Source organism: Leopardus geoffroyi, chromosome B2 (assembly GCF_018350155.1).
Source record: "Leopardus geoffroyi isolate Oge1 chromosome B2, O.geoffroyi_Oge1_pat1.0, whole genome shotgun sequence".
In the NCBI taxonomy this organism is placed as follows: Eukaryota; Metazoa; Chordata; class Mammalia; order Carnivora; family Felidae; genus Leopardus; species Leopardus geoffroyi.
Window position 1 is genome coordinate 104,530,948 of NC_059332.1, and position 13,323 is coordinate 104,544,270.

The window sequence follows — 13,323 nt, forward strand, 5'->3', positions numbered from 1 at the left end:
CCAAGCTGTCAGCACAGAGCCCGACATGGGGCTCGAACTCATGAACTGTGAGATCATGACCTGAGCTGAAGTCGGACGCTTAACCGACCGAGCCACCCAGGCGCCCCTACCTTGTTTTTTTTAATCAGCATGTTGGATGCAGGAAGAGGGAGTCAGTTCTCACATTTATAAATGTGTTAGGCACATGTGCATAATCCTTTTGTAATATATAGTGATTGAATCTTCCAAATATAGATTCCTAAATTAACACATTTTTCTCCCACAACCAACCTGTTCACCTAATTTATACTTGAGGGCAATGGTACACATGGAATTTCTGATTCTTTCATGTGCTGAAAATAGTAAAGAAATCAGAAGATCAGGTGCAGAACACCCATGTTAAACACAACAGAAGATTAAGGATAAAGAGCACAGAGCTAGACTGCAAACACTCTAATGATTTGCAAGGACTTTAGTGGTTTTTTTAAAGGGAAAAACATGAACTGTTTTTTTAGGAAGAACTAATCTGCCACTTCTTCAGACTCTCCCCTTCTAAGGCGGGGGGGATGGTTGGATGATGCTACAGGAATGTCCTGATCCAGGTGGGAGGAAATGGCTTGCATTAGTGCATTGCTGAGAATAGAAAGACAGTGACACATGTAAGAGATGTGTTGAAGGGAGAGGCGCCTGGGTGACTCAGTCAGTTAAGCGTCCCACTTCAGCTCAGGTCATGATCTTGCAGTTCACGAATTCAAGCCCCACGTTGGTCTCTGTGCTGACAGCTTAGAGCCTGGAGCCTGCTTCAGATTCTGTGTCTCCCTCTCTCTCTATGCCTTCCCCATTCATGTGCGCACGCTCTCTCTCTCTCTCTCTCTCTCTCAAAAATAAAAACATTTAGAGATGTGTTGAAGGGATAATTGACAAGGATCCGTGCCTGATATAGGCAATGAGAGACAAGGGGGAAAAAAATCAGTGCAGTATCTAGGGCGTCTGGGTGGCTTAGTCAGTTGAGCTTCCAGCTTTGGCTCAGGTCATGATTTCATGGTTGGTGAGTTCTAAGCCCCGCATCGGGCTCTGTGCTGACAGTTCAGAGCCTGGAGCCTGCTTCAGATTCTATGTCCCCCTCTCTCTCCACCCCACCCCTGGTTGTGCTCTGTCTCTCTCTGTCTTTCAAAAATGAATAAACATAAAAAAAAAATAGTGCAATACCAAAGTTATTACCCCTTGGGATTGAGATAATGAGAATTCCATTGATATAAATAAGACTGATAGAATTAGAAGTAGTAAAGTAGATCCTCAATCTGCCAAGTCTAAGGTGACCATAAGATGTATCTTTTCTGTGGAGAAAAGAGCACCTGTTTTTAAGATTTAAATGAGATAATATAAAGCACTTATGACAGAGCCTGGCACAGGGCAAGTACAATCCAAGTCTTAGTTCAATGTATTAAAATATATACCTATAAGCAGTTTCAGATGTCAGAGGAGAATTTAAATATGAGGCCTTCTACTTAGATATAGATTCAAGTATCACCAACCTCTTTTCCTGCCTCGGGCCCTTTGTATTTGCTGATATTTTTCTCCTGTCCTTCAAATGGCTATTTTACTTGTCATCATTGATGTCTTACCTCATAGGCTACCTCCACAGGAATATATTTGCATATCTAAATTAGCTCCCTCTCCAAATCTCCACATCTGTCTGTCCTTTATGCCACCCTGGTGCTATCATAAATTTTACCACAAACAGTAATCTTTTTTTTCACTAGTTCACTAGGATACTGACTGTGCCCAGACACCAGGGTATAAGCTCCACAAAGACAAACACATTACCTCCTTTGTTCACCATGGAATCTCTAACATTTAACATGATTTCTGGCACCCAATGAGAAGCTGTCTCTATCGGGATTCGAAGTGTGGGCAGGATGAAGGGACGAGAGAGAGAGAGAGAGATGAGGGGGATGGAGAGAAAGAAAGAAAGAAAGAAAGAAAGAAAGAAAGAAAGAAAGAAAGAAAGAAAGAAAGTCACAAAACTAGCAACAGAAGGAAGCTGCTTTAATTCCAGATACCCAGGAGCAAGAGGAGGATGTGACGTTACCTGAGCCCAGTGGGAGCTGCCATGGAAGAGAAGGGGGCCAGCCAGCAAGAGCTGAAACAGAATAACTGTTCAGCAGTGAGAAGGGAAGAAAAATAATTACCCAAATTCACTTTCCTTCCATCCATCTATTGTCTAAATCCAACAAGAGGCCAGGGCAAGGAACCAGCGATGTAGTCTATGGAAATCAGCCTCCCATGGCACAGATGCAGCTAGAGAAAAACCTGAGGGCAGGCAGAGAATAACCAGCACAGTGCTCAGTGAACACTCACAGTTGTTCACTCTACATACAGATGATAGTTAAAGCAGAAGAGTAGATCAGGACTCTAGCAGAAGTGCATTTCGAGATAAACAGAAAACCTGGGCGCAAATGGGATACCCATTTCTCATTTAGGGAATGAGAAAAGAAAAAGGAAGTTTAAAAAAAGGAATATGACTTTTGCTGAGGGCCACCCCATTCTTTCACTGATATTTCTCATGTGCTGATTCTATAATGTTACTTGTGAATACTTTGAATAGCCATCTTTCCTATCCCACATTTCAGCTGAGACTGGTTTCTCATCCATTTTGAGGCTTATGGTTCATTTGATTGTATTAGAATGTAGAGTTCTGCTTTTGACACCACTGGTAGGAAAACAAATGACCGATAGAACAAAAAGAGGGGAAAAGTCAACTGACTGCAATCACCACAATGCTAAACAAATTACTCTCACTAACTTTAAAGGCAAACTTGGACAAGGTGAGGTAAGTAGATATGCACATATCCTGCTTTCTGGAAGAAGTCAGAAAGGCAGGGGAGTGGAAAAATGAAAAACATAACAGACAAAAGATGGATATCAATTTTATTTTTTATATATGTATTTTTTAAATTTTATTTATTTTTTTAATTTTTCTTAAACGTTTATTTATTATTAAGAGACAGAGCATGAGCATGGGAGGGGCAGAGAAGGGAGGAGACACAGAATCCAAAGCAGGATCCAGGCTTTGTCAGCACAGAGCCTGACACAGGGCTCAAACACACAAACGACGAGATCATGACCTGAGCCCAAGTCGACACTTTACCGACTGAGCCACCCAGGCGCCCCTTTAATTTTATTTTTTTAATTTACATCCAAATTAGTTAGCATATAGTGCAACAATGATTTCAGTAGATTCCTTAATGCCCCTTACCCATTTAGCCCATCCCTCTCCCACAACCCCTCCAGTAACCCTCTGTTTGTTCTCCACATTTAAAAGTCTCTTATGTTTTGTCCCCCTCCCTGTTTTTATATTATTTTTCCTTGCCTTCCCTCATGTTCATCTGTTCTGTGTCTTAAAGTCCTCATATGAGTGGACTCATATGATTTGTCTTTCTCTGACTAATTATGCTTAGCATAATACCCTCTAGTTCCATCCACGTAGTTGCAAATGGCAAGATTTCATCCTTTTTGATTGCCGAGTAATACTCCATTATACATATATATATATATATATATATACACACAGACACATACACACCACACACACACATATATATACATATATATATGTGTGTGTGTGGTGTGTATATATATATATATACCACGTCTTCTTTAAAGATGGATATCAATTTTAAACCTGAAAATTTTAACATAAAAAAAAACCTGCCAGTTGTTTTACCAGCAAAAAATGGGTTTATTTAGGAATAGCAGAGAATTGTAATCCAGGACAAGCCAGCTACAGGGAAAACCATAGGCAAGTCCAGAGACCAAAAGAGAGAACCACTCTTTTCTAGAGAAAAGCAGGGGTTTAGGAAGGGCTGTTACAAACTAAAAGTCCATTAAGAGTAAACTAGGAGCTGGAAGTATAGTGGTTTTTCATTGGCTTAGCTGCCACTGTCTCTCACTGGCTAGGCTATTGCCCAGAAAACTTCCTTCTTCCTGCTGAGGTAATCAAGTAGTATCCAGAGCAATTTCCCTCTCTTCCCATTGGATTTGCAATGGTGGTAGGGGGTAAGAGCTCCCCCTGCTGGCCTCCCAACTCCATTCTAAATGAGGTTTCTTTTTATTAATTTTCACAAAGGAAATGCTTCTCTACACAAAGGAGTAAGCTTTAGACTGAGTCATTCGAAGGGAATCATACCTATGGAGTACAGTTGTTACCTAGAGTACAATACCAACACAGAGTTAATTAGGACATTTGTAAAGGTCTGAAAATCCACAGTCCATGGTAGGATTTAAGTTTCTTGGCAACAAGAAGTCTCATAAGGCTCTTCCAAGCTTTGGTCTACTGATCAGATGTTTAAAAGAATATAGGGATTTTGTTGCTGTTGTTGCTGTTGTTGCTGTTACAGCTACAGAAACACTGCAATTGACAAAACTCAGATAGATCTTCACAGCAGAACTGAGTGAAATGTTTGTCCAGACATCAACGGGACTTATATTTTCAGTTTCTCTTCAGAAAGATTTACCATTGTCAACAGTACCCTGTTGTAGGTACCCTAATGTAAAGCATGATAATCTAAGCTTGAAACATTACATTTTTTACAAAAATGTAGGCACTTAGATAATTTCATATAAATTCTACCTAAAATATCTCTAGAAAGTTTCTAGAATAAAAAAAAAAAAATCTAGGAATTATTATTGAACTAAGAGATAGGATTATTAGTTCTCTGTTTTCCAGGCACACGGCAGTCAAGACTGGTTTCAAATAATCATCAAACCTTTGGAATTTAGTTCAAAAAAAAGCTCAACTACATGGCAGTGTAAGTAAACAATTTTAGAACTTCGAAGATTAACTATAATTAGAAGTACTTTAGCTCCATTTCACCCTTATATGCCCATAATATCGTCCTTCTGGTTACGGAAACTGCAGGATTCAGGCAAAAATACTGGGTCAGAATAAGGGTAAGGGTGAAATCATACTTTGAATATGGGACAGAGACTTGTTCCATTTTTGTTTGTTCCATTATCCCCAGGGCCTAGAAAACACCCAGCACATAATAAGCACTCAATAAATAGTTGCTGAATGAAAATGAATAAATGAATAGTCACTTTAACCTGACCTAAAATATCTATCCCCAAAATGGAGAAAAGCACTAAAAGTGACTCATCCTGGGACCTGGAAAGAAGACTTAGCCTGAGGGTAGCTGAATTTTATTTTAATGATAACATTTGTTTGACCCAAAGTTTCCTTTATGGTTCAGGAAGCTCTTCTTATAGGACCAGCCCATAGTGTGGCAACTCCTCAGTCCAAGATTTGACAAAGCATTTCCTATTGTGACATTCCATTTTCCTCAAATTATTAAGCCTTTGTCACAAGCCTGACAAACTGATATCAGCCATAGCAGGCTTCATGTATGTGTACTTAATTTTTGTCTCAGCACAGATGAAAATTGAGACAATAAAAATTTTTTTTTACCTGGCTTATGTAAATGAGATGATCCATCTTCATATTGAAAGAGCGGACCTAGGCCGGCCAACTCCATTTTTTTCTGTGTCCTCCATCTTGAGTGACTATGTCCCCGACATGGTCCCCTTTCCGGGAAAACCGCAGAAAGAAATTCCCGCTCAAACCTCAGACCACGCCTCCTTCCCTTGAGTCACTTCCCGCTCACCTGTTCAAACTTCCTGTTCAAACCACGCGGGGCAACCTGCGCAACTGGACTCTGACCTTTCCCCAGTCAATCGGCTAAGGCCACGACCATTACCCCACCAACTGCCCCTAGATCCTATAAAACCTTTGTGCTTTTGAAACGCGCTCTCTCTCTCCAGCATCTCACCGCTGCATCAGTGCAGGTAGGGGATTGAGCTCGAGCCAGCTCAAATAAAGGCTCTTTGCTTTTGCATCGGACTCAGCTCCCTGGTGGTCTTTGGGGATCACGAATTCTGGGCGTAACAATATTAAATTTGGTCTCTATTGATGCCAATCACAGGTACCTTCGTGATTCTACCTTGAGATAGAGGTATCTATCTGGAAGATATCTGGAAGGTACCTTCTGGAAGCAGGTATCCTAATGAATCAATCGGGAACCCTATCCTGTGCTTCTCTGCAGAAAGCTTTCCAGGGAAGATTCAGCACCATGTGCCGTTTTGTAGAAACAGAGTTGTGAGGAGATGACCAGGGGAGAACCTTTGGACTCGGCTTCAGGCTACATTCTTCACATTTACCAAATGGCTCCAGCCCCTCCTGGAGGTTACCAGGCGGTTACCCCTCTTGACCACCAGCCACTAGCTGATCTGGGTGTCAGTAAACCATGCGATCTTTGGTGTGCTCTTACAGACATGATTAACTTGCTACCTGCTGAGAAGACAGAAGCTGTGATTGTAGTTGTGGAGGTTTGGGTTATCCCATCCTTTTATTTATTCGTGCACACAATATATACTGATTACCTACTAAGTATTAGCACTATGCTAACATTAGGCATTTGCAATGTAGAAGCCAGCTCCCTTGAGACAAGGAAATCCTTGTCAACTGCAGGATGGGGGATGGGCTCTGTTCATGAGCATGAACTAGATGTAGCTTAGATTGTTCAGAATATTCTGTGTGCTGGCCATTTCCATACTCATTATTCCATGTGATACCCATATTTGAGAAAATTTTTAAAATGAGTTAGAGTCATTAATTAGTCAGTTCAAGGTCACAGAGTTAAGGAACAGGCCTCCTCCTCCGCATACAGAGTTCTCTGTACCAAACCTGATTATGCGCTACAGTTACTACCCTAGAACCAGCTCTCCTAAACCAGTGCTTTCTCTTATATAATATATGCCAGACTTGAAGAAAAATCTGGGGCAAATAAACACATTTTGTAAGGGCCAAGAAATTCCAAAATTGTCCAAAGAAAGAGACTAAATTGTAAGATAGGGATGAAATGCAAAGAATTAGTAGTAATTTGAAAAATATGGCTAATGAAGGTAGATAAAAACAGTTTAAACATAAAACTAATTTTTAAATTTTTGGTGAGATAAAGGGCCCCATAAGAACTAAGCCAAATCTCTGATGGACGAAAAGGGTCAAACGCTAAAGATGTAAAACTAAGTTCTTTCATGTCTTAAGAGAGGGATTAGAAGTTGAAAACCCTAATTAGAGTTTCTTGGACAAAGATCTCCTGAGCTTGAAGCTCAGACTAGAAGTCTATATGCTGTATACTGTTATGCCCAGAATTTGTGATCTCCAAAGACCACCAGGGAGCCGAGTCCGATGCAAAAGCAAAAGAGCTTTTATTCGAGGTAGCTCGAGCTCAGTCCCCTAACTGCACCTACGCAGAGGTGAGATACCGGGGAGAGAGAGCGAGTTTCAAAAGGACAAAGGTTTTATTGGGGCCTAGGGGCAGTTGGTGAGGTAATGGCTGTGGCCTCAGCCGATTGGCTGGGGAAGGGTCTGAGTCCTGTTAGGCAGGTGGGGGGGGGGGTGCTACTCAAGGGGAGGAGGTGTGGTCAAGGTGAAGGACACAGAACAAGATGGAGTCGGCCAGTTAGGCCTGCCCTTTCATATACCAATATTTTTTCAGACTACAGTATAGGTCCTTGGCATGCAATTCCCTTCAAAACCTGGTGTTAACATCCTTTTCCAACTTAGACCAACCATTCAGTCTGATTTTTCTGCATCTCCTGAGGCCTCATAAAGGCCTATGCAAGTCTGGGTTACCACACTGTGTTCTAGTGATTCATTACTTATCCATATTCCCCCTCAGATGACTGTTTTAGAGGACAGAGACTGAATCTTCATAGATTACATGTAGCGAGTACATAACCATGTGCCAGATACTGTTCAAATTGCTCTCTTCACTTAATTTTCAAAACAAGTTTGTGACCTGGGTAATATCGCCATTTTGCAGATAAGAAAGGAGATAAGAGAGGTTAAATAACATGCTCAAGGCTAGCAACTCTTAACCCAAATTTAGAATTCAAACCCAGTAAGTCTAGCTCCAAAGACTTATCACGTAACAACACAAGGCTTCCTCTATCACTCATATTTTTATTCCCAAACCCTAATGTGGTCCCTAGCTGGAGCAGATGCCCATTAAGTGTTGAAATAATGATTGAATGAAAGCCCAAAGCAGTTCCTCCTCCACTACTCCCCCACCTTTCATAGCGCAAACTTTCATAGCACAAGATTTACTGCCAATACGGAAATTAAATTAGATGGCTCTCCTTAACTACATAGTGACTAACTTGTAAAAAGAGACAAGCTCAGAAATATGTTATGTGGAAAGAAGATATCAGTCCAGAACTAAGTTCTCCACACATAACCCACTAAGTGGTTTCTGAGAGTTAGCTGTATTTGGTAACCATACTCAGATCTAAAAATCTCGAGATCTTCATGAAATATTCATGGCTTTATGTTTATGAAACCCTCTTTGCAATTCATTAATACTAACAATAATACCTTTAAATGAGCAAAAAAGGGGGGGGGGCTTATAAAATTAAGTGATTTGATTTGGCAAAGATCTGTCCGTAAATCTCTGGCTAAGACTGAAATGGGTACTATAAATCTGACTATATAGTCTCAAGAGGGAAGAGTTAGTTTTCTCCCACTAGCTCACCATCTCAATGTTTCACTACATTATTTCTTCTTTCTAATGCCCTTTTTTCTCCTTTCCCTCTTATCTCATTCCCACCCTCTGCCAAACAGAGTATGAAGTAGGGAAAGATAGGACAACCCCTGTGGGATGCATAGAGAAGAAAATTCCTAAATTTCTTTGAGAACATCCACCCTTTTCCTTTCTGCTACCCTTGTCTTTTCCCGAACCTAGTTAGTATTTATAAAGGTGTTACTGAACTTGCTCTGTAGGTAAATCAAGTGTTCTCTTAAATGGTCCCAGAGGCATATTTTCTCTTAGCACAGCAGTCTGTCAGAACCGTACTGGGATTCTAACATTCTATATTTTTTTTCATACATCTTACCCCAGAAACAATAAGACCAACAAGATATGAAGTCAACCTTCCACTGGAGTTTTTGCAGCATTAATAGAGTAATGCTTTCCTTTCCTAAAACCTTCTCACCACATAAGAGACCACCAGAGTTTAACTAAGTAATGTCAAAATGAAAAAGAAGGGGCTCCTGAGTGGCTCAGTCAGTTGAGCATCTGACTTCAGCTCAGGTCATGATGTCACCATTCAGTTCATGGGTTCCGAGTCCCGCATTGGGCTCTGTGCTGACAGCTCAGAGCCTGGAGCCTGCTTCAGATTTTGTGTCTCCCTTTTTCTCTGCCCCTGCTCCCCTCTCAAAAATAAATAAACATTTAAAAAAAAAAAAGAATCTTGTTTAAAAAAATGAAAAAGAAAATATAATTGTATCATTTATGCAGAAAAAGTACATGATTCTTTCTAAGTCTTCTTCACAGTATTAGAAATCTGATTATCATAATAGAATGAACCTGAAAGATATAATTCTTCTTTAGTCAACAAATTAACTTAAAATCATAAGATTGAACAGATAATAAAGTACACATCAACTGGCTTTCAGATCCACCAAAAAGTGTCAATGTGATTTATGTAGCCTTAAAATGTTAACACAAAATCAATATTTGACATAGTAATATATTTAAATGTTATGCTGCAAGTGCATTAAAGATTTAATGGAAGAAATAAAATTATTCTAAGTTTCCAAATTAAGTGGAGTTAATGCCACAAACAACATATCGTTTTCACTGTTTCCTAAACTAAAAGTTCTAAAACACAGTGGGGGGAAAATGTGCAATTTTTCACTTGCATAATAATCACTTAACTCTCCTATGATTGAACAAAAAATGAACTATGATTCGTTGTCAGTTTTGCAAGGTAGTATTGAAAATGTTTTACTTTTCATATTAGTAACAATATGCCTATAATTTTTTAAAATTAATTTCACAGAAGTCTATTCATACTTCTTTGTCACAAGAGTGAATAAGCAAAGAAAGCAAGCAATGACATGTAAAGAGTATGTCAATGCTTTTGGAATATAATTGGGCATGTGGGAAGATATTCAGGGTATACCATAAAAATACATATAAAAACAAGAACTGAAATATCAAAATCTATATATCAAAAAAGGAGCATTCATGAGGGCTCTTTACTTTGCTATTAAGTCTACTTTGGTGAGCAAAATTATTTTGATAATTAGCAGTTTGGGGAGGAGTGAACTGCATAATTGTGCAGTTCTCTGAAACTGTGGGGCACTGTGTTATAATCCATAGTCAATGTCTTCATTGCAGGTCTGAGCCTAGGTACCTATGATCAAGTGAGCTACCTCTACTATTTTTTTCATACAAATTAAATATTAGATGAGAATTTAGATTATTTTTAAGGTTCTTTTCTTTTCTTCCCCTTCCTCCCCAATCATAGCTCTTCGGCAGCAAGCTGGGCCCCCATCTGCTGGTCAGCTTGGGAACTTGTGTACTTCATTTATCCTGTTGCTTTGATTTCTGCTATTACTTGATGTTGGCACCCATTCCCATTTGTGCAACATTGCACATCTTGCAAGCTTTAAAATATTTTTAATATGCAGCCACAAAATCAGATCTTGAATTTTATCTTTGGTTTTTCTCTAAATTAAGAGCTATAAGTTTCTCTAAAATACAGGGGAAAGGCAATTAACTTGAGGCAATTTTATTTATGCCAAGTCTTTTCTTGAAGATTTGCAAATAATTCTGCAAGGATTTAAAGAGTCTAAGAAGCAGTTTCATTTGAAGAAAACTATCTCTCGAATGATTAAATACCCCTTGCTTTTTATTATTTTTCTTCTGAGTTTTCATTTCAAAAGAAGGAAAGAACTCCTGCGAGACCAGCTATATGAACTCCAAGGTGCCTACCAGCTCTAAAATTCTGCAGTTTTATGAAAATAGGTTGATGAAGATAATGCCTAAAAAAGATTTTATTGCAAAATCACGTCTGTCTGACTCAAGTCCCAAAACTTAGGGTTTGAACTAAGGATATTTTAAAGCCAAATAAGTACATTTCTGCATTATTCATAAGCTGATTAACAAGATAAATGAAGAAACATTTCTCTTAAGATTTTGATGGCATGTTTTCTTTTTTTTTTTTTTTTTTTTAATTTTTTTTTTTTCAACGTTTATTTATTTTCGGGACAGAGAGAGACAGAGCATGAACGGGGGAGGGGCAGAGAGAGAGGGAAACACAGAATCGGAAACAGGCTCCAGGCTCTGAGCCATCAGCCCAGAGCCTGACGCGGGGCTCGAACTCACGGACCACGAGATCGTGACCTGGCTGAAGTCGGACGCTTAACCGACTGCGCCACCCAGGCGCCCCGATGGCATGTTTTCTTAAAACAGCCTTGGCTTCCTTTATTTTATTTTTCTTTCACTTTTCCCTTTTATTCTTTCTTATGATTATATTCTTTGGGGTGGTTCAAATGTCCTCCCCCTGAAATATTAAAACTCCAGCTTCTTATCACCTCCTTGACATTATTGTACCGTGCTCTGAAATGGATTTCATAATTCATTTGCAATGAGCCATAGTGTTTCATTTTGAACAATTAGACCAAACATTCATATTCAAGGAAAATGAATAGATATTTTACTTGGGATTACTTGAATTTTTCTTTCTTTCTTTCTTTCTTTCTTTCTTTCTTTCTTTTTTTTTTTTTTGTTTGTTTCTCTAATCCAGTTAAAACTTATGTTTCCAAAGAAAAGCCTTCTATCTACTCACAGAATATTAGCAAACTAAATCAATCTTGGGGAAACACGTAAGAAAATTTCATCATGAAATCTTCATGAAAACAAAGTTAAGTGGTTCTGGCATAAGAGATGTATCCATTCAAAAATATTTTTACTACATTCCAGAACTTAATCCCTTAAGGTAAAGATATTTAGCTTAACAACTAAATATCGACATTATATAATGCACACAAATTCAGTGAGCAAGGCCAGAGTTATTCTTTCAGAATTATTTGAGTTGCAACATGTTCCCACACTACGTACTACCCTACTCCTGCTCCTACATACTCCTACTCCTAAAATAACCTCCAAAAACCATCCAAACAGCATTCAAATAAGATCTAGTCTCTAGAGCTGACTTTTGGAATTGCACACACTCGCCTCTGAATCCCACATTCACTTCTCCTCCTGTATGCACACTCCCCTATGGAGAAAAACCATCCAGGCCCTAAATGTCCTCACCCATCTCATGCTTGTGCCTCAGCCCACTACAGTCTCACTTTTGACACCACTTCTCCCGTGAAACTACACTTTCTAAGGACAACTGTGTTTCTAAAACCTAATGGAAACTTTCACTTTCTCTCTTCTCCGAGCTCTCATAAACGTTCAGTAGATTGGCACTCCTTAATTCTTGACTTTCTGTGATAAAACACTCCTGATTTCCCATCCACTTCTCTGGTTCCTTTTTCTTTGCCCAAAAATTTTTTTTATGTTTATTTATTTATTTTTAGAGAGGGGAGGCGCAGAGGGAGAGAGAGAATCCCAAGTAGACCTCGTGCTGTCAGTGCAGAGCCCCACACAGCACTTGATCCCACGAATCTCGAGATCATGACCTGAGCAGAAACCAAGAGTCGGTCACCCAACCGCCTGAGCCACCCAGGTGCCCTCCACCCAAATTTAAATGCCCCATCTCCTCAGAACTAGTCCTCTTTTTTTTCTCATGCTCTGCTCTCTTCCTGAGTGGTTCCCTACCTTTGCATGGATTCCTTGTAACAAGTCGTCTTCAACTTACGTTTGGCTTCATACGTCACTTCTGAGCTCCAGGTACAAATATTCAACTCTTCAATTAACATCTCAAGTTGGGTGTTTCATGACAACTCATCAGCTCACCAGCTTCTATGATCATTGTTCCCTTAAACTGCTTCTTTTCCACTGTTCCATATATAGTTGCTCCTAGAGGACACATGAGGTCATCCTTGAGACCCAATTATTCTTCACCCACATAACCAGTTATAAGGAACTGTTGGTTCAACCTCCAAATGTCTCCCATGTGTTCAGTTTTCTAGATCTCCTGCCATCCGCTCATCTGACTCACTATCGTCTCCTTCCTGTACAATCGGACCTCCTAAATTGTCCCCTCGTATCCATTCTCCATATGCTGGTGAAAAGAATATTTTAAAAATCAAAATTAGGTCATGCTGTCAATTTAAAAGTTTCAACGTCTGCCCATTAGGATTAATAATAATATTTTTTTTAATTTTTTTTTAACGTTTATTTATTTTTGAGACAGAGAGAGACACAGCATGAATGGGGGAGGGGCAGAGAGAGAGGGAGACACAGAATTGGAAGCAGGCTCCAGGCTCTGAGCCGTCAGCCCAGAGCCCGACGCGGGGCTCAAACCCGCGGACCGCGAGATCGTGAC